Source organism: Pongo abelii, chromosome 3, assembly GCF_028885655.2.
Source record: "Pongo abelii isolate AG06213 chromosome 3, NHGRI_mPonAbe1-v2.0_pri, whole genome shotgun sequence".
NCBI lineage: Eukaryota > Metazoa > Chordata > Mammalia > Primates > Hominidae > Pongo > Pongo abelii.
The window spans coordinates 158595139-158619946 of NC_071988.2; the positions used below are offsets into that span (position 1 = coordinate 158595139).

General features: G+C 34.4%; 1 long non-coding RNA gene across 2 annotated transcripts in view; it reads left to right on the forward strand.

Annotated features, from left to right (window-relative positions):
* The window catches only part of LOC129059083 (uncharacterized), a 37175-nt gene extending 12374 nt beyond the window's left edge, over window positions 1-24801 (forward strand). Inside the window, exon 3 of one of the 2 annotated variants that reach the window (XR_008524773.2) lies at window positions 21715-24801. This is a non-coding gene — a long non-coding RNA (uncharacterized LOC129059083). Of the gene's footprint in view, window positions 1-23; window positions 301-21714 lie in introns of those variants that run through there. The other variant, XR_008524772.2, reaches the window with a different exon arrangement.
* The last annotated feature ends 7 nt before the right edge of the window (window positions 24802-24808 follow it).

Consider the following 24808-nt stretch of genomic DNA (forward strand, 5'->3'; position numbering starts at 1 on the left):
TTTTTCTCTCCTCTCTCCCCCAGACTGCAGTACGGTGGCCAGAGCATAGCTCACTACAGCCTCAAACTCCTGGGCTCAAGTGATCCTCCTGCCTCAGCCTCTCAAGTAACTAGTACTGCAAGCATATGCCACTATGCCTGGCTCAAAATTAAGTTTTAATAAACATATACATGCTAAGCATCTATATTTATTTCTGATTATTTTAAAGGATAATTAAGAAATATATTTACAAAGTATTTGGTTAAAGTGTGTAAATATATTGAGATACTTAATACCATCATCAACTGCTTTTAAATAGAAAACCAATTTACACAGTTAGTTGTGATGTATGAAAATACTTAAACCTTTTTAAAAGTTTATTTTCAAATCTAAATTATATAATTTAATAGTTGAACTTTTAATATGTAATGAATAAGTGTGAATAAAAATTAAAAAGTTATTTAAATTTAACTTCCAGTTTATTAGAGTCATTAATTATGTGCAGATATTCTAGTTTTTAATATTGGTCATAAAGTAATATAGGCAAAATTATCCTGTAGGCTTTTCAGAGTACCTATGAAGAATATTTACCGAGGCTTCCTTATCTGACAATCAAAAAGTTATTTATCTTTCTTTTGAGGCAAAATATGTCTAAAGTTTACTGAGATAAATCATAGAACATTTTTAAAAATATTATTTCCCTCCCTTTATTACCTCAAAAAAATCATCTTCCAACTGGTACTCTCTTTCCTGAAATAGATTCCTAACTAGTAAAATGAATATGCTATAATCATTTATTAAAATGAAATACTTGTTTTAGAAACTGAAATTCATTATTAGGCAGACTTATACAGTAACACCTAGAGTCAAAAAAATGGTCTGCCATGGGCCTAGGGCTGTCGTTGTTATATATATAGTACCAAGCATTGGAGCTGAAAAGCTACTTTCTGTGGACAGCCAGATCCCCAGGAGAAGAGAAGGAGGAAAAGACTTGGTCAAGAATATACACTTTCTGCTCCAACACTTGCCAACAGATAGCTCCCTCTACTTCCATTGGAAAAAAGGAGCAGGACAAGGCCCAGAATATAAGGGATAAGGCCTACTTGTATAGACTTGGGTGATAGTGAAGAAAATGTTTTCATAATTATAGCTGATATCTACTAAACACTTTATAGGGGTAGTTCCCGGTGATTTATATATTTTATCTTATTTAAATCCCCCAACAATTTGATTATATAGGTATCATTGTTTTCTCAACTATACAGATAAAGAAATAGACACTAAGTAGTGTAAAACAAGTAGTTTGCTTCAGGGAGCAAACTTAGAAACTGGTATAGCTGAAATTTCAATGCAGGTGGTTAGACTCCAGAGGAGTTTTTAATCAGTGGCAAAACTCACTACTATAACATATATTCAAAATTTTAAATGTTATTTTGTGCTTTTAAAAGTACTCACTAAAGTGAGTGCATCCAACTGTACAACTGCATTAGTGTTAAATTTAGCCACAGAGTAATTGGCTACTTAGTGGCAGAGTATAGGGCCAGAGTTGATCAATATGCCCCCCAAACTAGGGGGCCTAGGTCTAGTTTGGACTTGAATATTTAGGGTAAGGCACAGTATGATAAATCAATGAGGCTGGGCTCTGTCATTTGTCTGTATCATTAAGAATACCTGGTTTAGGACCTGGAAGATGACACACACTTAATTCATCTTCCTTATGTATGTATAAATCGATGGATTAATGGATGGACTAATATATAATTGGATGAATAGAGCCAGGCTGGACTTGAGTCAAGGTTGTATAATTGCATTAGATTATTTTCTTTTATTATCTTAGCAGTGACCTTGAAATAAGAGTACTGATGTTTAGCTAATAAAAAACACAAGTACACAATACCCAGAGGCTAAAGGTGCATCACTGCCATGCTTTCTCAACTTTAGTCCCTGGGGAACTTGCTTTTTGCTGGCTGTCCTCAGAAGGTCACTCTCAGTTTCTAGAAACATTTTGAGTTTCTTGCCAAGTCAGTTACTGGACATTTTAAAGCCAACAGGGGAAAGAGAGGCACTCTAGCAGACCAATGCTTCCATCTTCTTTAATGTAATCAGGTACATTTCAACATTTTTACCATATTCTGTTGACAGAAACAAATCACAGGTTATGCCCACATGCAAGGGGGGATGCTGCAAAGGTTATCATTCTTGCTAAAGAAGAAAAAAAAAAACAAGAAATAAATTGATGAACAAGTTGGATCATTCTTGACCATATTGCTTTAACAAAATTCCTCCTTATTAAATAAATCAAACACATGAATCCCTGAACGAAAAGTGCCACTTCCCATTGGAGATTCACTTGATTTTAAAGCTTTTCCTTGAGGGCTTTTCTGGAATGTTTGTCTGAGATATAAGAATGCTTGTGCAATTGTTTCCATTAAGATTGAGTTACATTGCGAATAACAGAAATCGGTGGCTGATCAGTGGCTGAATTATTTTCTGATTGCTGCTGTAATAAACTGCCAGTATGGTAGTGGCTTAAGAAAATACATATTTCATTCAGTTACAATTCTGGACTTCCGAAATCTAAAATAGGTCAGGAAGTCTGTGTTCTTCTGAAGGCTCTAGGTGAGAATTTGTTTCCTTTTTTTTTTTTTTTTTTTTTTAATCAATTGCTAGAGGATGTGTGCACTCCTTGGCTTATGGCCCCTGCCTCCATCTTCAAAACCTGTAATGTTGCATCTTGAAATCTCTCTTTGACTTTCATCTTTTTTCCTGCCTCCTACTGTGATTCTATTTTGCTGGCCTTAATAATCCACAATAACCTCTCAAGATTTTTATTTAATCACATCTGCATAGTCCATTTTACTATGTAAGGTAACATGTTCACAGGTTCTGAGGATAAGGATGTGAGCATCTTTGGGGTGTGGGTGAGGAAAATTATTTAACATATTGAGAAATAGGAATATAAAGAATCAATAACATTCACACTGATCTGTCTCTCTCTGCCTTTCCCTCATACTGCATGGTACTTGTTGCATTTTAACTGTCACATCCAATTTTATGTTACTAGAAGGAGAAAGGAAGCAGAAAATAAAAGCAGGAATTAACTTCAGAGTGTAGTTTATTAGCCAGAACTATCTCTAGATACAAGAGGGACAGGGTGAGAATTTAGTTTGCACAGCCAGAATTTTAGAGATAGAAAAAGGAGAATGGGATTGAACTTTAATTTTCTGTGAGCCACTTGACAGTTTATTCTACAATTTCAATACTTAATTATAAGAAAATTTTATATTTTATTAATGTTTAAATTATTAAATAATAAATTCTTTAAAAATTAATTTGAAGATGATAAATTATTTAAAATATTTATATTTTAAATGTACCCTATTTTCCTACTTGAAAAATAAATATTTTGGCAAATGAAATGATTCATCAGCCATCTTTGTGAGAATTACTTGAATAACGTGATTTCTTCTCAGAGAGCAGAGAATTCATGACTGCAATTTCCATATTTACATCCTTCTATACAGAGTTCCATTAGTCCTATGTAATCCCCTATTATTTGTTTTCCTCTTGGGACAATGAGTAGAGATTTAAGAATGAACCTTAAGAAATTAAGTTTGGTAGCTTTCAGCTGTCAGTGAATTAAAGTTGTAGCCTTTCTGGTGTCAACCTTCATGGTATGGTAACTAGAAGGCTGTCAATCAACTTTGTCTGCATATATTTTCAGACAGAGTGGAGCAGAGCAAATGCACATTGGAAATGAATTTTGAACAGTTCAGCAGAAGAGAGGTTTTCTCTCACAGGAACAAGGCATTCAGCAGGAGTTAAGGTCAGGACTGAAGTACTTCTGTCAAAATGCTCCTGAATTTACACTTTGAAGCCCTAGAGTCATCTTTGGAATCCCCTGCCTGTCCTTGTCTGAACAGGAATCCCAGGGGTTTTGACCCTCAGGGCACTAAACAAACATTTCTTTCAAGCTGGCTTAGTTTAAGACACAGAACATTGTGTAACATTGTGCATCTACTTCAGTGCAGGCAATATTCAGTGCAATGTCTGCACACAATATTTGTTACTTGAATATTTCAAGGAATATTATATTTTCTTCTGTGAATATTGTGAAACATTACAGAAGAGGATAACATTTTAATTTTTTTTTAAAAAGTTCAGTTTTTCTGGTTCAAAAGCAATTCTTCCACTAAAGTCATGTGACTCATCCTGAAACCTGAGCACAATCTAGGTCAAATTTGTACACTGGCAGAGCTCTACTTATTTTTATGTTAATTGGGGTTGTATCAAAGCCTTATTTTGGTTTATTTCTAAGAAAGACAATATCAAATTCTACCTTTATAATAAGAGAAAAGGGAAATATATTGAATGATTCTTTTTTTTTTCAACTTTTATTTTAGAATCAGGGGTACATGTGCACATTTGTTACAATGGTATATTGTGTGATGCTGAGGCTTGGAGTATGACTGAACCTGTCACCCAGGTAGTGAGCATAGAACCCAACAGACAGTTTTTCAGCCCTTGCCCACTTCCTTCTCTTCACCCTCTAATTATCCTTTTTTTGTTCCCATCTTTATGTTCATGTGTATTCGATGTTTACCTTCTATTTAGAAGTGAGAACATACAGTATTTGGTTCTCTATTTCTGTGTTAGTTCGCTTAGGATATTGGCCTCCAGCTGCATCCATGTTTCTGTAAAGCACATGATTTTGAGACAGCCAGGTGGAAGGGGGTCCCTGGAGAATCTCAAACCAGCCTGCCCACTGAGGTGCAGCCTCAGAAGTTCGCGACGTTTGCAGCAGGGAGGAGCCTGGCCCCTCCTCTTCCTGTGTGGAACCTGAGATTCAAATTGTCACGCAGGAAGAGCCCTAGTGGAAGGAATCTGGCCTAGCGAGAGTCACTGTTTTCCCCGTTTTTCCCTTTCGTCATATAAAACACTGCTTTTACCCTTTAAGCTGTCTGCTAGCCTAAATTTTCATGGCTGTGGGAGGGACAAGAACCCTGTATTTAGCTGAACTAAGGAAAAGTCCTGCAACACTTTCATTCATTTTATGGCTGCATAGTATTCCATGGTGTATATATACCACATTTTCTTTATCCAATCCACCATTGATGGGCATCCATATTTTGCTATTGTGAATAGTGCTGTCATGAACATATGGATGCATGTGTCCTCCTGGTAGAACAACTTTTTTTTTGGGGGGTAGCCCCTCAGTAATTGGATTGTTGGATTGAATGACTATTCAATTATTAGTCTTGGAGAAATCTCCAAACTGCTCTCCACAGTGATTAGATTAATTTACATTCCCACCAAGAATGTATAAGGGTCCCCTTCTCTCTGTAGCCTCACCAACATCTGTTATTTTTCTGATGCTTCGGCAAAAGTCATTCTGACGAGGATGAGATGGTATCTCATTGTGGTTTTGATTTGCATTTCTCTGATGATTAGGGGTGATGGGCATTTTTTTATATGTTTGTGGGCTGTGTGTATATTTTCTTTTGGGAAACGTCTGTTTATGTCTTTTGCCCACTTTTTAATGGGGTAATTTGCTTTTTGCTCGTTTAGTTAAGTTCCTTAAAGAATCTGGGTATTAGACCTTTCTCAGATGCATAGTTTCTGAATATTTTCTCCCATTCTGAAAGTTATGTGGTTAATCCCTTAATAGTTCCTTTTGCTGTGCAGAAGTCATTTAGTTTAATTAGGTCCCACTACCAATTTTTGTTTTTGTTGCAATTGCTCTTGAGGACTTAGCTATAAGTTCCTTATCTAGGCTGATAACTGAGAAGGATATTTCTTAGGTTTTCTTCTAGGGTTTTTATAGTATGAAGAAGTCTTACATTTAAACCTTAATTCATCTTGAGTTAATTTTTGTATGTAGTAAAAGGAAGGAGTCCAGTTTCATTATTCTGCATGGGTAGCCAGTTATCCTAGCACCACTTTCTAAAAAAAAGAGTCCTTTCCCCAATATTTATTTTTGTTGAGTTTGTCAAAGATAAGATGGTTGTAGGTCTTCAGCTTTATTTCTGAGTTCTCTATTCTCTTCCATGCATCTATGTGTCTGTTTTTGTATTGAATGGTTCTTATTGTGAAATAAACTTTAAAAAAATGAATGTGCTTACTCTGTACTTAAATCAAATTGTTATTTATAATCTTTTGAAACTAGAACTTTATTTAGATGGCTCTCTAGAGTAGAAAAAGGATATATTATAATTATCATCATGTATTGAAAATATTAATATCATTTCTCTAATAATGGGTCAAAATCTCAGTTTTTAGAACTCAATTATAATTTACCTGTCAAAATTAGACATCTTTTAAAAGTTGTTTTTCATACATTAGTGAGGTCCAGAGCTTTCATCATAAAGTTTGTTTTCCAACATTAGTTTTAAAGAACAAAATGTCTTTTGCCTTTTCCATTTCACATTTTCCTATCATACTGGAGCATGCAACAGCCCTTATTTGAGCCATAATAGATTTGTGAGAAATCGGATAAGTAGAAAAATATTCGAAGTACAAAAATTATGTGTCGATCTATGCTTTTTTTCACTCTGTTTTCTAGGTCTTGCTTTTAATTTTTATAGTAATATTCATATATAATTATTTGAAGGACAGGCTCACGTTTGAAACACATTTGTATATATCCAGTTTCTAAAGTAGACCTCATCTAAAAAAGATACTTAATACATTTCCTTTTAATAGTAAGACAAGAAAGATACATAGAATAATAATTAAAGCTCCATGTTCTCTTTTTCCCTACTCATTCTCTTATCCCTCATACTATGTACCTATTAATAATGCTAATCTAATATGAACTATCAAGTCTCTCTGATCATTCCCGGAAATTTCATGATTCAGATTTCCACAAATTCCCTCATATCTGTTGTAAACCTGTGCATTATAAAACCATATTTTTGATTTGCCCATCTTTTACTTCTAGTTGAAAAAAAAAATAGAAAAACTGCAAAATTTGGTAAAGGACGTTACAGTCCTCTGTCTTGAGTCACTGAAATGGCTTACATTAAGTTGGCATGCTTCTGCCAGCTAAACTTCTTATGTCATCATGGCTTTAGTCTATTTCTTAGACAAAATTTTATGTATTTTTCATTGCCTTGTAGGGGAATAATGTACAAGAAGTATATGTATCATGGATTTAACTTGCACATGTCTGATAAAGAATTGCATGAGATTGCTTTTAAAAAGTTATGCATTTTATCCTCTGGTTTCTCTTCAGTTCGTATAATCTTTCACCCTTTAAAAGTTGTGCATTTAAACATTTTAAAGTAACCATTTTAAAGTAGTCAAAACCATTTAACACAATGAAAAAAATACTTCTAGAGTTCTATTATTTATTTTAATCTAAAAAATAACTCAAATCAGTTTCTATCAGTTATCCAAAATGTTATTCATTTCTCCTTCATGTCAAAATGAAATAAAGTATAATTTGGCAACATTTCTTCAGGGAAAAAAAGAGTCATTGGACAAATGACCACTTAAATACTTGGTTTCTGGGAACATTAAGGTCATGTCTGCACTAGAAATGTGAAGACATAAATGAGACAAATTTTCAAGATGAAGTAAAGCTGAAAGCTCTCTTGCCAGGGCAGACCAACTGCCTAGCTAAATTATAAAACCATAATGTACATGACTTTATCCGCCAATAAAATGGGAATTATACTATAAGCCAATTCTGTCAGAGGATGTTATAGAGATAATGAGATAATGTCTTTTAAGCACTTTCAGTGTCTCGGATGAAAGAAGATAACTTTTCTATCCTCAGTAGAGAGGAGACCCATGATCACTAACATTTCACATTGCTAAATGTACCTTCTTTAGAAAAGTGATGCTATTAAAATAATGATACCTAAAGCTCTTTCACTAAACCTACTATAAAGCTATACTCATCAATAATGAAGGCATGGATCTGTAGCTGAAGTGGTGGGCTTCTCTAAAATTATCAAATATTTTCTTTAAGATTAACAAACACATTCAAGGATATTTACTGTAAGGCTAGCTGTAAATACAAACACACATTCCAAAGTATAATGCTGTTTCTATTAGCAAGGGGTTCTTATAATTAGTATACATACATGAATAATAACAAATCATCCTCTTCAATGTTAACTAAAACTAAATTTAGTATGTAATAACCTAGATTCTCTTCAAAATTGTTGTTTCCTTCCACTGTCCAATAGGACTCATTAAATATACTCAAATAATCTGTCCTCTGAGACACCATATTCAAGTGAAATAATCAATTTTATTTAGTCCAACCAAGGTGAAAGGCATATCCAAAACTTACATGTTATTAAACTGGGCCATGACCCACTCGAACTGCCATGCTTTAAGTTTAGTAAACAATTAGCCATGTTGTCAATGAGTGACATCAGTGTGCAGTTTTTTTTTTTTTTCCTTTGCTCAAAGTTACAGGTAAAGTTGGTATAATTTATTGAAGTAAATGGATCTATTATGGAGAAATTAAATGACTAAAATTATTAATAAATATCCACAGAAATTATTTAAAAACTTTAAATCTTCATAAGGATAAATTATAGTAAAATCATAATATAATAAACTCTCACAACAGAACCTGTGAGTGATAAAACAGACAATTGTTTGGTAGATCACAAAATGTTCCTGAGAGAGTCATTAATAAATAATAGTAGTAGATTTTGCCTTGCTATAAGATACTCATGGCCATATGTATACTTAACATTTTTTTATTTGATATGGGCATGTCCTTATGTCTCAGTTCTAGCCAATGAGGAGTTTAAATCTCCTAGTGGTGAAATGGTTAATTAGGTCATAAGTAAGACTTAAGAAACAAATGAACTGACTCCAGACATTGGTGTGTGAGATTAGAATGCCTGGGGATTCTTAAACCATTTTTCAGCAAAATGAGAGAGAGCCAATGTGCTGAGAATGAATCACCAGAAAAAAAGTGAAAAGAATATGGACACTTGATCATGATATAGAGAACCTAAAATGACAAAAACAGAAAGAATTTTATTCCCAGGCTTTGCAATAAGTCCTCTTAATATTTAACTCATTTTAGTTTGAGTGTTTTAGTATTTGCAGCCAAAACCAGCTTCATTTATATACATACCTTGGTGAGAAACATATCCGTATGGACCTCAGATTTTACCCTGTAGATTCTGACTTTACAGATGGGATTAGTAGCAATGGCTTTGGGATCATCAAGACTGTATGAATTGGTTAGAACCCTTGTCTCTGGGAATTACATGTCTTTCTGACCAGCCAGTCCCAGTGGCAAGAAGAACATTATTGTTGAATGGCAGTGACATGTAGGGGATCAAGGAATTTTATTTGAATGTTCATTACCCCTGTTCTTTTCTGTTTCTTCATTCTGAGATATTGGGCACTGATTCTCTGCTTTAAAGAACCTCTTTGACATTTCTTGTTCAGGCAGGCTTAAAACTGGTAGCATCTGCAGGTAGTAGGCAGCGTATGTATGGAGAAAACTAACATTAACTGAAATGTTCAGGAATCCAACATCAATTAGGGTCACTTTGGAATTTTTTTCTCCACTGGCAAGTGATTATGATAGCTGTAGTTGATTTCAGATATGTGTAAATGTCCTAGAATTTCTTAGGATTATCATAAAAAGTAAAGTCTGGAAACAAGCAATGTGTTCTACTACTTGGTCAAGTGGGAGCTCAAAATCAATAAAAATTCTAGCATTTAGTGGTAACATGACTTCCGTTGTAACCCCAAACTAGGTAGGCCCGGAGAAGTTTTTAAAAATAAAGCTTGCCTAAATTCAAGCTAGTTAATGGCAGAGTTAGGATTCAAACTCAAGCACCTGCCTTTTAGTTATTAAAAGTAATAAGATAAAGTTTGTACTCTCAATCATTGGGCTACACAGCACTTAACATTAAGTACAATACATTAGAAACTAAAAGCTGTATAAGATAAGCAGTGTCTCAAAAGAACAGTGACCAATGTGGCATTTGTTCTGCTTAGTATGAGACTGGTGTTGAAGTGAGTGGTTCATAGGAAGTTTACTAGATTAAAGTGAATGTTTAAAGAATGGCTAAGTACAGTATGAGTGTTCTTCCAGGGACTATTTCAGTAGTTTGAATAGTATACACAAAGAAAATACACTTGCTTCAGAAAACTGTTCTTTAATCTCTCTTATTCCAAATGATGGCAGTAGTCAAATGATAGAATAAACCATATAAAAAAGGAACAAATTCTCCTGAGGATTAAGTAACCACCTTTCACGTGTTCACATTGCACTCTATAACTCCCCTAATTCTTTACTTAACTTCACAATACTGCTGTTGCCTGTTTACATGTCTATTTTACATTAGTCTTTAATTTCTATGAAGGTAGATATTGTGTTTGTCTTATCTACAGTTGTATTCTTTAAGACATAGTAGCCTAGCACATAATGAGGTTATTTAATATAAGTATATACACTTATACTAAAACTATTTATTTTTCTGGACGTTTTAACCTCTTCTTACCAAAGCCTTCCTTCAACTTCAATTCATAGACAACAAACATAGAAGCTAAGGGTTGAAATAGGAAACTATGTCTATTGTCATAGAAATATTGAAAGAATGATTCTGATAGAAAGAGAAGAATGGAATAATGGAAATATTCTGAATCTGAATTACTTAACTTTTACTATTCTTTTTCTTTTACTCAAGGTTGTATTCCAACGAAGTGAATACTGAATATATTTACATATTGATAGTTAAGATCAGGATAAGTATTTATTGCTGTTTTGTAAAATAATAGATGTTAAATAATGAGGAACTATCCTTGGAAAATTAAAGTAACTTTTTGGCAATATTAACTAGACAATAAGAGAAATATTACATACAATACAGTGTCTGCGTCTTTTTATTCAGTGATTGATCCTATTTGGCTTACACATCTAAAGACACAGACTGTTAGTAGTAGCAAAGTTGACATTTTTACATACATTTGAATAACTCCAGTGTCTATCTCTCTTTGAGTTCCAAACTTAGATTGAGAAAAGTGGCATTACAGATTGAGCATGACAAATTCAAAAATCTGAAATCCAAAATATTCCAAAATCTAGAACTTTTTGAGCAGAAATATGATGGTCAAAGGAAAAGCTCATTAGAGCATATTCGATTTCAGAATTTTGGGTTTGGCATGCGGAACCAGTAAGTTTAATGCAAATATTCCCACTTTTTAAAATTGAAATCCAAAACATGTCTGGTCTCAAGAATTTTGGATAAGGTATACTCAATTTATATTTTAAAGATGTAAAGATATTATTTAAGGATTCCTCTGAACTTCAGCATGGAGTGCTGTGGTTTAAATTTTTGTATCTCCTTGAAAATCCATGTTGAAACCGAATCCCAAATACACTAGTATTAACAGGCAGAGCCTTCAGGCAGTGATTAGGCCATGAAAGTTGCATCCTTATGTATGGGATTAGAGCCTTAAAAAGGAGGGGACTGGCCAGGCTCTTCTGCCCTTCCACCTTCCACCATGTGAGGACACAGTGTTTGTCCCCTATGGAGGACATAGCAACAAGACACCTTTTGGACTTGGACTTTTGGGTTAATGCTGAAATGAGTTAAGATTTTAGGGTACTGTTGGGAAGGCATAATTGTGTTTTAAAATGTGAGAAAGATGAGATTTGGGAGGGACCAAGGGTGGAATGATGTGGTCTAGTTCTGAGGCCCCATCCAAATATCTTGAATTGTAATCTGATTTCTAATTCCCACATGTTGTAGGAGGGACCTCATGGGAGGTGATTTGATCATGGGGGTGGTTCTCCCATGCTGTTCTCCTGATAATAAGTGAGTTCTCATGAGATCTGATGGATTTATAAGGGATTCTGTACTCCTTCGCTCTGCATTTCTCTTGCCTGCCACCATGTAAGCATGCCTTTGCTTCTCCTTCACCTTCTACTGTGATTGTGAGTTTCCTAAGGCCTCCCAAGCCATTTGGAACTGTGAGTCAATTAAACCTCTTTTCCTTATGAATTAGACAGTCTCGGGTATTTCTTTAGAGCAGTGTGAAAATGGACTAATACAACAGCATCTTGGCAGCAGAGACTGGGCCCTCACCAGACACCAAACCATCTGGCCCTGCAATCTTAGACTTCTCAGCTTCCATAACTGTGAGCAATAAATTTATTCTGTTTATAAATTACCCAGCCACAGTCTCAGTTATTTTGCTATAGCACTATGAATAGATTAATACATTGAGCATAGAGACTATATATTTCATCTGGGGAATCTCTTATGCTTAAAATGTTATCATGAAAGAGATTGTACTTCAGCTGGAGCTGAAGCCTGATTAGGTCCCTTTACTCACCATTTACAGAGAACACTAATAATACAATCATGAACTGTAGCTTGGAGAAAAATAATCACACAAACATTTTCAGAAGTTATCAAGTAGTAAATTGTCTCCTGGAGAAGACTGGAGGAAATTGGTAAAAAGTAAATGTTTAAAAAGTTATGTTTGTTTATAGAAGTTAATAAATGCCATATTGAGAATTTTTAATTTACTTTAAGACCAGGCAAGCCATTTAGTGTTTCTGACCAGATCTCTTTTCCTAAAGGGATATATAGGAAGCCACAGTAATAACTATTGAATAGTTTGGGAGGGCAGCCAAGATGAACTGCAGTGTTGAATAAAAACTGCTGACTGACTCTGACTAACCTCCTGAATGTATAAATACTTATGTATGTCAGGACGAACTGTGCTAAGTTCCATTGACTTATGAGGAGTATATTGAAATGAATGAATGATTGATGTTGAAACAACGGAGTTTAGGGTTTATTAAAGTGATGAAGCAGAGTCATTCATTATACAAATGTCAGACAATTTATGAGCATATCTAACTTCATATCTTTGTTTTATTTTTCTTCTTGCTATATTTTTCTTTATAAAAGTCCATAATTTACCCTCATGAAGCCAATTTAGAATTGGGATTTTGGCTTTTATTTTATTTATTTATTTATTTTTTATTTTGTTTTTTGAGACAGATTCTCACTCTTTCTTCCAGGCTGCAGCGTAGTGGTGCAATCACAGCTCACTGCAATCTTGAACTTCTGGCCTCAAGGGATCTCTCACCTCAGCCTCCCAAGTAGCTGAGACCACAGATGCATGTCACCACATCTTGCTAATTTTTGAATTCTTTGTAGAGATGGGGTCTCCCTACGTTGCCCAGGCTGGTCTCAAACTCCTAAGCTCAAGCAATTCTCTCATTTTGGCCTCTCAAAGTGCTAGGATTACAGGTGTGAGCCATCACACCAGGCCGCTTTTACTTTTACTGTATCAAAGGCTCCAGACCTTAGCTCAGTTCCCATATTTTATTCTCAGTGTTCAGGAATCTGGGAACTTTACTAATCATGTTACAGAAATATAGAGAGAACTCCAGTGAATGGGTACTTGACATTCCATCATGCTTTCCATGGGACTTATCAATTCCTATCTGAATCCTGTTAACTGTTTCATAGCATTCATTTCTTGTATCACACTGCACTTCTCAAAGCATCTTTCACATATCTTAAAGTTTTCAGTTGGGTTTTTTGAGGAAGTAACACGGTCTCAACTAATCCTGAATGTTCATTACATGGGGAAAACCATTCTACTACCCATAAAAATAATTAATAGTCAATGTATCACATATGTTAATATTAAATCCTTACTTTGCTTGAAATTGCTTCTGCCTCTTTAAAAAGTAGCAGTTTTCTGCTCAATTTTGCTGTGAACCTAAAACTTCTCAAAAAAATAAAGTCTATTGAATAGGCAGCCAATTCTGTTTAAATAAAATAACATTAAAATAATTGCTAGCAATGGTAGCATTATCACTATGATTGATATTATTATTTAAATCTTAAATTATATCCTTAATACACTTATTTTATTCATAAAATATTATTTTTGTGTAATATATCTGTGTGTTGAATTTGCTAATAATTTTGTAAGTATTTTCACATCGAGGCTTATAAGGTGATTGTCAATAAGTTTTTTTCTTCTAATATCTGAGATATGTTTTAGAATAAGGGATATGTTATCTTCAGAAAATTATTGAGGAGTTGTTTTCTCCTCCTCTATTTTCCTGAAAGAGTATGTATGAACTTGACTCTATTTCTTCTTAATCATTACATATAATCTGGAGTTTTGTTTGTTGCAAATACTTAATAACCAAGTAAATTTTTGTGTCAATTTCAGTAGGTTGCATTTTTTAAAGATAATTTTTAATTTATCTTAAATGTGAAAGTTACTAGTATAAAGTTGTACATATTTTATTATTTTGATATATAGAGGTTCTATTTTGTCTTTTTAATTTCTGATATTAGAAATTTATCTCTTTTTTGTTTATAGACCCATTTTGTTATGTATTTTTTAAGTTTATTAATATTTTTAAAGAAGCACCTTTGCGTTTTGTAAATTTTTTGATTATTTTTCTAAGGCAATTGATTTTTGCTCTTTATTATTCATTTTAATTTACTTCCTTTGTTTTACTTTTTTTCCAGCTTTCTAAAAAACAAATCTAGATCAATATTTTAAAACATTGTTTTAGAAATAAACACTTGAAACTAAAAATTTTCCTGTGAGTACTGCTTTCATTGTATGGTTTAATTTCTCAACATTTGGCAATTTTGTAGATATAACATTGTTATCCATTTTGATTTAAGTCTAAAGTCACCATAAAATATCTTTTTAAAAAAATATTTTAGTCTTTTTGTATTTATTGAGACTATTTTTTATGGTCCAGTATATTATCTGTGTCTAGGTAAAAATCTTATGTGCCTTTGATAAAATGTGTATTCTATAATTGTTGAGCATAACATTGTGTAAATATTATGTCAAGGTAGTTGATTTTTCTGTTTAGATATTCTATATTCTTATTAATTTCTTTGGTCTATTGTATCAAATATTGAGAGAGTTTTGCTAAAATTTCAACCATGATTGTATATTTGTCTATTTCTCCTTCAGTTTTGTCATGATTTATGAAAATCTACTACTTGCATACACACTTATAAATATTTAATCTACTGATTAGTTGATCCTATTAACATATGATATTTCCCACTTTATTTCTGGTAACAGTCTTTGTATCAAAGTATACATAGTCTTGTAGTAATGTAGTCACTAGAGCTTATGTATAATTAGTGTTTTCATGGAATATCCTTTTCCTTTGTTTCTGTGTCTTTGCATTGGAAGTGTTTCTGTCATAGACAACATATGGTTGGACTTCCTTTCTTTCCTTTTCTTTCCTTCCTTCCTTCCTTCTTTCCTTCCTTCCTTCCTTCCTCCCTTCCTTCCATCTTTCCTTGCCTCCTTCTTTTTAAAATCCAGGCTGGCATTCTCTGCTTTTTACTTGGAATGTTTAGTCTGTTTAGTCTAATTAATAGAATTATTGATATAGTTGAATTTATATCTTCCATTTACTATTTGCTTTTCTTTGTTCTATTTTTGCTCCTCCATTCCTCATTTCCCACATTTTGTTGGTTTAATTAATTATTAGTGATTGAGTCTTGGCATTTCAATATGCATATTTAACTAATCATGATATACTTAGAGAGAATAATGTGAGATTTTATATAGAATATATGAACCTTGTAACTGCATCATTCAAATGACCTCCTCTGTATTATGTTATTTGTATAAGCTCTGCAATTTGTGTGATGATTTTAGCTTTAAGCAGTCATATATCTTTTACAAAATTAGAAATATCTATCTTCTGCACATATTTACTCTTTCCTATGCTCATTATTGATAACTAGAGATCTGAGTTTGCAACTGAAGCTACTTCACTTTAGCCCAGTGAACACTCTTTGGTCATTCTTTGTAATGTAGATCTTCTGGAAAATAATTCTCTGCTTTCTTTCATCTAAGCATGCATTTATTCCCACTTCACCTAAAGACCAGAATTGCTAACTATAGATTTCATGGATTGATACTTTTATATTATTTTAACAATTTAAAGATTTTGCTCCATTTCTTTCTAGCCTCCAATTGCTTTTCTTATGAGAGATCAGCCTCACACATTGTTTCCCTATATGAAACCTGCCAGTTTTCTCTGGCTACTTTCTTGTCTTTGCATTTTATCACTGTTGGTATGAAATTTTAAGTTCGGTTTTCTTTCATTTATTTTGTTTAGTAGTCACTTTGCTTCTTCAAACTTAGCTAGAAATTATACAACATATTTGGAAAAATTTCTACTATTATTTTTTCAAATACATTTTCTATTTACTTTTTCTCTCTTCATCTTCCAGGTTTTTAATCATATAAATTGTGGACGACCTAATTTTTGTCCTTTGGTCACAAATCTCTGTGGATCAGATTGTATAATTTCTATTGATATCTCTTCAACTTCATTGACTTACTCTTTTGTACTCTTAAATACTGCTGTTAAGCTAATTTGGTCATGTTTTCCTTTCACTGATGGTACTTTTCCATTCTAGAATTTCCATTTGTTTTTATTTTTATTATTGATAGCTGTCTGATGAAAGTCCTTATTTTAATTATTTATTACCATATTTTTTTCATGTTTATGAACATATTTAAAATGGCACCTCTGATTTTTCCAACATCTGGGTCATCTGGGGGGGATCTGTATCTAATGACTTTTTGGTATGAGTTATGTTTTCTTTGGCATTTCAATATGCATATTTAACTAATCGTGATGTACTTAGAGAGAAAAATGTGAGACTTTATATAGAATTAAACACTTGAATATACTTGATTTTTTGTCTTACAATAAATATTTTGAAGAGTATTGTTTTAGATGCCCTGCATTTAACTGTTTTGCTTTGAGGAGGATTGATCTTTGTTCTAGGAGGCTACTAATTTGTCTGAGACTCTGACTCTTAACTCTCCTTTCTCTCTAGAGCAGTATACACTAGAAATCTCCACTCAGTTGTTTTAGATTCTAGATGCTGTTATCGATATATGCTCTGGAGTTTCCTTCCCAGAGGCATAATGCAATAATCAACTGATGATCTGAGCAAAGCTTACAAACAAATGTTAGAACTCCACATCTATGTTTATCATTTGTCTGGATTTTTTCTCATTTCAGTTTTATTTTTCTTTTAAAAAAGCTACTGTACTAACCCTGAACTTTGTATTTGGACACACCAAGCAATTAAGACTACTTAATTTAATATGCTATGCCTAAGATTTTGAGGTCTACCCTCAGGCAAAATAGTGACAAGCAATTAGACCCAGTCTACTTCCTTTATTTCAAGGGTTTGATTTTCTAAAGTGCTGTGCACTTTTACTGAGCCTGATTGCCATAAAAATACTGATTTTTAAGTATTTAGTAAAAATTATTTTATAATTGTTCCATGTGTGAGGTGTGATCAGGATATTTCATATCACCAGAGTATTTTTTATTAATTTAAATTAAAATATTTCCTAACTATAAGAGTGTAACGATCAATAATAAGTATTTGTCAATGCTTATATACTAATCGTCTGGAGCATATATGTGTCAACATGACATATTCAAAGACCCCTTTCTAAAAAATACATAGAAGTGCAGGGGTTTCATGTAAAACTTGTGTGGAAATGATGAGTTAGAGAGAAAGGAGTCTTTAAGAAGATAGGAATTTTAAAAAGAAATTTTGAATAATAGAAACTTATGAATCAATTAACTAAAAGTATTTCCTACTTCTATATGTGATCACAGGAAAACTATCTGAGCTAACACTATTAGTCCTTTCTGATATCAGGAAGCAGAGATCAATCATAAATCCCCCAAATAATACAGGTAACAGGTCTTAAGAATGTTATCTCTGATTGTCCTCAAATCTCTCATTAGAGACCAACCTTGTTTTTAACATTTTTCTCCTAATGAACAATCATAAGGATTCAAGCATTTCCAGGGCAACGATCAATCAAATCAGTGCTCAATCCAGTTTCATCCACTGGTTGAGAATTCATGAAACTCCAACAATTGTAAAGTGCTGTGTAGAAGTCCCCTGGTTTTCAAGCTGAAGGTTAGGAAAGAAAAGGAAAAGAAATACAGTCTTTCTTGATTCTATTGAATCAAAGCAGTAAAAATGCTTCTGCTTTGGTCTAGAGTCTAGTGTATACAAAGTGGCCCATGGAGTGGGAGATCATGAGGACTCAGACTAACTGAAGCAATTCTGAAACATCAGAGCCAAGGGTAAAGACATTGACATCTATCAAAAAACCGCTATTGAAGAAGGCTATTCAAAATTCAATATGAATAGGTTTCAAGGGAAAACGGAACTTTTAACCTAAGCTTACATGCTGGACAGTCAGAGGAAAATATCAGCAGTTTTTCTGGTTTCTCTAGACTAAATAGGAGAAAAAGTATGTTTAAGTATGTGAGACTTATAGAAATCGGGTTTTATATGTCTTGTTAAAATAATTTGACTAAAAACAGTTTCTTAACATCACTTTTTCCTTCATCACAGTCAAAAATGACTTTAATTTAACATTATTAAGAATACCTAAAAACAGGATATAGCAATATAGTTTCAAAAGAAACTGTTTGACTAAAAACATATATTAAGTTAATGGGCTCATCAATCATACTTTGCCACAGAACAGTCTTATAATTTTTTCAATAGTGTAAACTGTTGGTTTTGTCAACATTTTTGATGTAATATAAATTCTATAAAAATGCTGCCCACAAATACAATCAACTGCATCCCAAGTGATGTCAGATATTCATAATTTTCCTCGATGCAGTCTGCAAATGTTTTCAATTGGGTAGCCATATTAAATACATTTACTTTCTGGCAGAATGCAGTTTTGACTAGAAAATCATGTTTATCAAGCAAATTCATTGTATATTACTTGTACCTTAAAGAAACATTTTCTGTATTCAGCAAACTCAGCACTCTGATAGCAGTGCTTGTTTCTGACACCTGGTTAAAAAGGACTGTCAGTGAAGGAAGATGGAGTGTTTTTTTTTCTCTTTTTGCAGTGCCAACTGCACAACAAAAAGATTACAGGCATGTTGACATTATGTATCATTTTTTATGTTTCTTAATTCTGCTCTTAAAATTGTACTCTTTGGAGTACAAATATGTATCCCAACAAAACATTATTACTTTTTTTAAATGAATAAATGCTTCTGTTTCCAATCTGATATTAATATGTCAAAGTGATTGTTTAAATAAAAGAATCAATTTGTTTTTTTGTTATGTGGAACTATGTCATATAAAAATAAATTAGAGGGGATATACACAAATTGTTCAAATATGTTATATTAGAAAGAAAAATCATATGTACAAGTGAAGATAGAAGTTAAATGTGAAAAGTAATGGTAAGGGAGTTCTTTTGGTATTTATCTGGCTTTCCTGTTTGTTCTTAGAGAGACAAATGGTCTGCCTCAATCTACTCCATCATACTCAAAAGTGAACATAGAACCAAGCAGCTCTTAAAGTAGTATGAAATAATAAACTCATTAGCCAGTGACTTCACAGGTCAGTTGGGAGAGGAGTTTCTAAAATGTAGAGTTGCTTATGCCCTCCCAGATCTATCTGGATGTCCTCCCAGATCTATCAAATATTACTTATAATAAGTTCTGACTGCATGGTGAGCAACAGTGAGAAGAGGACCCTAGTTTCTTTAAGAAAGAGGCAAATTTATTCAAGACCATTTACTCAGAAATGGTGACTGGGCCAGCTTGCCTTCTGCCACATAACACAGATATGGTAGGAAGAAAAGATGGACTTTTTTTTTTTTTTTTTGCTTTTTATTTCTAAGTATACATAGACTAAATTAATAATAAATTTTACATGTATTTTATGTGTGTTTACATATGTGTATATGAATGCATATATTTATTCATCATTGCAGTTTCTTTTTATCAGAGTTCAAAAGTCTTTATGTTTTCAATTTTTACCTTTTTTAAGCAAAGGAAATTCCACATCCCCTGCTGACACTCATTTCAAACTCTAAAATACAATCCATGAAAAGTTGGCATGAGTCATAGTAACATTTCAGTGAGTTTTAAAATGACATCACAAATCATAAAGTATAATTCTGTGTTACACTGTAAAAATTTCCTCTTCTGAAAATTGAGAGGAGAGAAAGAGGGAGGAAATAGACCAACAATGGTCTCTATCTTGAGTAATCAGTGGCTTAAAATTGACCCATGTACTCAATCTATTTCATTCATGGGAACAAATAAGCTGTTAAGTTTTCTGCCATCTTCAAGGGAGAATGAGCTGAAATTTTTGAATTTCTACTCTGAGTTAGGCACTCCATCTGAAAATTTGTATTTAGCATCTACTTTAATAAACTTGATACCAGTGCAGTAATTCTGTTCAAGTAATGGAAGTAACAGTGATAGTAGTAATATGTGTGTTTTCTGTAAGGTGGAAATAATATATAGAAGTAATGTTACTTTCATTCTACCTACAATTATAGTTCTTAATGTTTGCCTAAAGATAGAACTTACATCTTACTAAATGATATCTCTCAGCAGAAAATGACTTCTGAAACGACATATGGAAAGTAGTAAATTAAATATTAATAGTTAATTCTAGGCTGTGTTATTTTAATGTAAATCCTGTCTCTCCTAGCCTCCCTCCCTCCCTTCCTCCTTTCCTTCCTTCCTTTTCCTTCCTTCCTTCCTTCCTTTTCCTTCCTTCCTTCCTTCCTTTTCCTTCCTTCCTTTTCCTTCCTTCCTTCCTTTTCCTTCCTTCCTCCCTTTTTCTTCCTCCCTTTTATCTTCTTTCTTTTATTTTGCCATTGCCTCTACATTATTGTATTAAGAATTGACTAGGCTGGGCATGGTGGCTTATACCTGTAATCCCAGCACTTTGGGAGGCCCAGGTGGGCAATTGCTGGAGCTCAGGAGGTGGAGGCTGCAGTGAGCCAAGATCATACCACTCCACTCCAGCCGGGTGACAAAGTGAGACCCTGTCTCCAAAAAAGATAGAAAGGAAAAGAAAATAGAATCGGTTGAATAGCTAAGAAGGGGTTCATATTTGATTTTGTTTTGTATTATATACTGAGTTTTAGACTGTTAGAAATGATTAAAGTGTTAATAGTTTATTTGCATAAATGGCATCATAGAATGGTCTTCACTTCATGTTTGGCTTCTAAAGAAAGATTACAAAAAAGGGTTATTATTAATAAAAATAATTCAGTACTTTATCAGTTTTCTCACAGGCCTCTCATTATTAGTTGATATTTAAATAGATCACTTTCACAAGCTCTTTATCATTATCTTTGTCAATAGTCCTTTCAATTTTAAACTCATAGACACTTCCAGGTGCATAATCTTCAATGGCTTTAAATGATGAAAAATTTTGCTTAACATCTCACATTATTAACTTCATGAAATTCTTCATCTTTGCCAAGATATATACAAGTTCACTTTGTAATCATTCTCCTTTTTATTTGCATTTTACCCTGAGATGTTTACAGCATTCAAGAACTACCAGGAGATTTCCAGGGATAACTGCCTGAACTTAGTGTATACATGTTTGTTGGAAAGGGAAAAGTAAATATGTAAATAGGAAGTAATTTAATAGTTGATATTTCAGTATTAAATGCTTTTAAAATTGTAAAAGTATTGTATTCTTTTTGCAACCTTGTAACTGCAGGGATTCAAGACTTAACTATTGTGATCATGAGGCCTCTCTATTGAAATAATTCATAATAAAAGTCCTGAAGTAGGAAGCAGGAACTCCAGGCTAGTGGGACGGATATGAGACAGGAGCAAATTAGACAAAACAAAGACTCCACACTAAACCATCACCATTTTTTTTTTAGCCAGGCTGATATGGTTTGTCTGCATCACCACCCACATCTCATCTTGAATTGTAATTCCCACAATTCTCATTTATCATGGAAGGAACCTAGTGAAGGTGATTGAATTATGGGGGTGTGTCTTTCTCGTGCTGTTCTCATGATACTGAATGAGTCTCACAAGATCTGATGGTTTCTAAAATGGGAGTTTCCCTGCACAAGCTCTCTGTTTTTGCCTGCTGCCCTCCATGTAACTTGTGACTTGTTCCTCTTTGCCTTACACCATGACTGTGAGGCCTCCCCAGCCACATGGAACTGTAAGTCCATTAAAACCTCTTTTTCTTCCCAGTTTCTGATATGTCTTTATCAGCAGCATGAAAGCGGAGTAATACAATAAATTGGTACTGGGAGTGGGGCACTGCTGAAAAGACACCCAAAAATGTAAAAGCGACTTTGGACCTGGGTAACAGGCAGAGGGAGGAACAGTCTTTGGAGGGCTCAGAAGAAGATGGGAAAATGTGGGAAAGTTTGGAACTTCCTAGAGACTTGTTGAATGGCCTTGGCCAAAATGTTGATAGTGATATTCGACAACGAAATCCAGGCTGAGGTGGTCTCAGACGGAGATGAGGAACTTGTTGGGAACTGGAGCAAGGGTGACCCTTGTTATGTTTTAGCAAAGAGACTGGCAGCATTTTGCCTCTGCCCTAGGATTGGTGGAATTTTGAACTTGAGAGAGATGATTTAGGGTATCTGATGGAAGAAATTTTTAAGCAGCGAAGCATTCAAGACGTGACTTGGGTGCTTTTAAAGGCATTCAGTTTTAAAAGGGAAACAGAGCATAAAAGTTTGGAAAATTTGCATCCTGACAAATGATAGAAAAGAAAAACCCATTTTCTGAGGAGAAATTCAAGCCATCTGCAGAAATTTGCATAAGTAATGAGGAGCTAGATGTTAATCTCTAAGACAATGAAGAAAATGTCTTCAGAGCATGTAAGAAACCTTCACTACAGACCCTCCCATCTCAGGCCCAGAGGCCCAGGAATGGGCTGGGCCCAGGGTCCCCATGCTGTGTGCAGCCTAGGGATTTGGTGCCCTGTGTCCCAGCTGCTCCAAGCCATGGTTGAAAGGGGCCAACATAGAGCTCAGACTATGGCTTCAGAGGGTGCAAGTCCCAAGCCTTGGCAACTTCTACGTGGTGTTGAGCCTTCAAGTGCACAGAAGTCAAGAATTGAGATCTGGGAACCTCTGCCTAGGATTTCAGAGGATGTATGTAAAACCCTAGATGCCCAGGCAGAAGTTTGCTGCAGGGGCAGGGCTCTCATGGAGAACTTCTGCAAGGCCAGTGCAGAAGGGAAATATGGGTCAGAGCCCACACACAGAGCCCCTACCAGGGCACTGCCTAGTGGAGCTGTGAGAAGAGGGCCACTGTCCTCCAGACCCCAGCATGGTAGATCCACCAACAGCTTGCACTATTCACTTGGAAAAACTGCAGACACACAATGCCATCCTGTGAAAGTACCTGGAAGGGGGGCTGTACCTTGCAAAGCCATAGGGGTGAAGCTGCCCAAGCCCATGGGAACCTACCTCTTGCATCACTGTGACCTGGATGTGAGACATGGAGTCAAAGGAGATCACTTTAGAGCTTTAAGATTTTACTGCCTTGCTGTATTTCTGACTTGAATGGGCCCTGTAGCCCATTAGTTTTGGCCAATTTCTCCCATTTGGAATGACTGTAATTTCCCAATGCTTGTACCCCCATTATATTTAGGAAGTAACTAACTTGCTTTTGATTTTACAGGCTCATAGGCAAAAGAAACTTGCCTTGTCTTGGACTTTGGACTTTGGACAGTGGAATTTTGAGTTAATGCTGAAATGAGTTAAGACTTTGGAGGACTGTTGGGAAGGCATGATTGGTTTTGAAATGAGGGGACATGATATTTGGGAGGGGCCAGGAATGGAATTATATGGTTTGGCTGTGTCACTACCCAAATCTCATCTTGTATTGTAACTCCCACAATTCCCATGTGTCATGGGAGGAACCTGGTGGAAGTTGATTGAACTATAGGTGTGGGTCTTTCCTAAGCTGTTCTAGTCAAAGTGAATGAGTCTCACTTGATCTGATGGTTTTAAAATTGGGTGTTTCCCTGCACAAACTCTCTCTTTTTGCCTGCTGCCATTCATATAAGATGTGACTTGCTCCTCCTTGCCTTCCACCATGATTGTGAGGCCTCTCCAGCTATGTAAACTGTAACTCCACTAAAACCTCTTTTACTTCAGTCTCAGCTATGTCTTTATCACCAGCATGAAAAACGACTAATACAGAGACCAATTCTCATCACCAACTCTTCAGTAATGAAGAACAAAGATGGGTTGTTTGTTTTGAATCAACTCTGAAGCTTTGCTATTGTTTTCTTAATCTATGTATATAGTTCTCACTTGAAAGTGCATTTGGTAATGCAAAAACCTTCTCCACACATTTTCTTATGGTTATTCCACTGCACTAAGTTAAGAATCCTGTATGATAATAATATATCAGTGTAACAGAAAGAAAAATTAAGAAAAGTAAATGGTCACAGAATACCCAAACTTTAGAGAAGAGGGATTTAATTCAGGGAAGAGAAAATTTTAGTTAGTAAAACTTATTATTGGAGCTTCTTAAAGTAGAATTTTAGAGTAAAAGGAACCTATTTGTGAGATTTTTCTTAATTACTCCAGAGAGATAATGGATACTAGGAAGTGGTAAAGAGAAAAGATGAGAGAATGTTTTTGATGAGGGTCAGAGCACCTGTCATGGACAAAATTGAGAGATGATAGAGTGAGATCTAATTTTCAATATTTCTCTTGTAGATAATCATTTCTGCACTTTCTTTAAATGCCAACTCTTTCTTTAAAAGTCTGCAAACATCTACAGCCGTGTGCTAGTGGATTTGTATGGGAAGGTGATAAGTCAATGGGAAAAAAATAAAGATTTCAGAGGAAAGCAGGAGCTTGGAGTAAAGTTGACTAGGGAAATCAAGTATCCCTCTATATTACCCTAAAAAAATCCTCAGAAATTTTTAAATCCCAGTAATACTTTAGGAAAGTGACTTAAATTTTCTTTGCTTTAATATTTATAAAA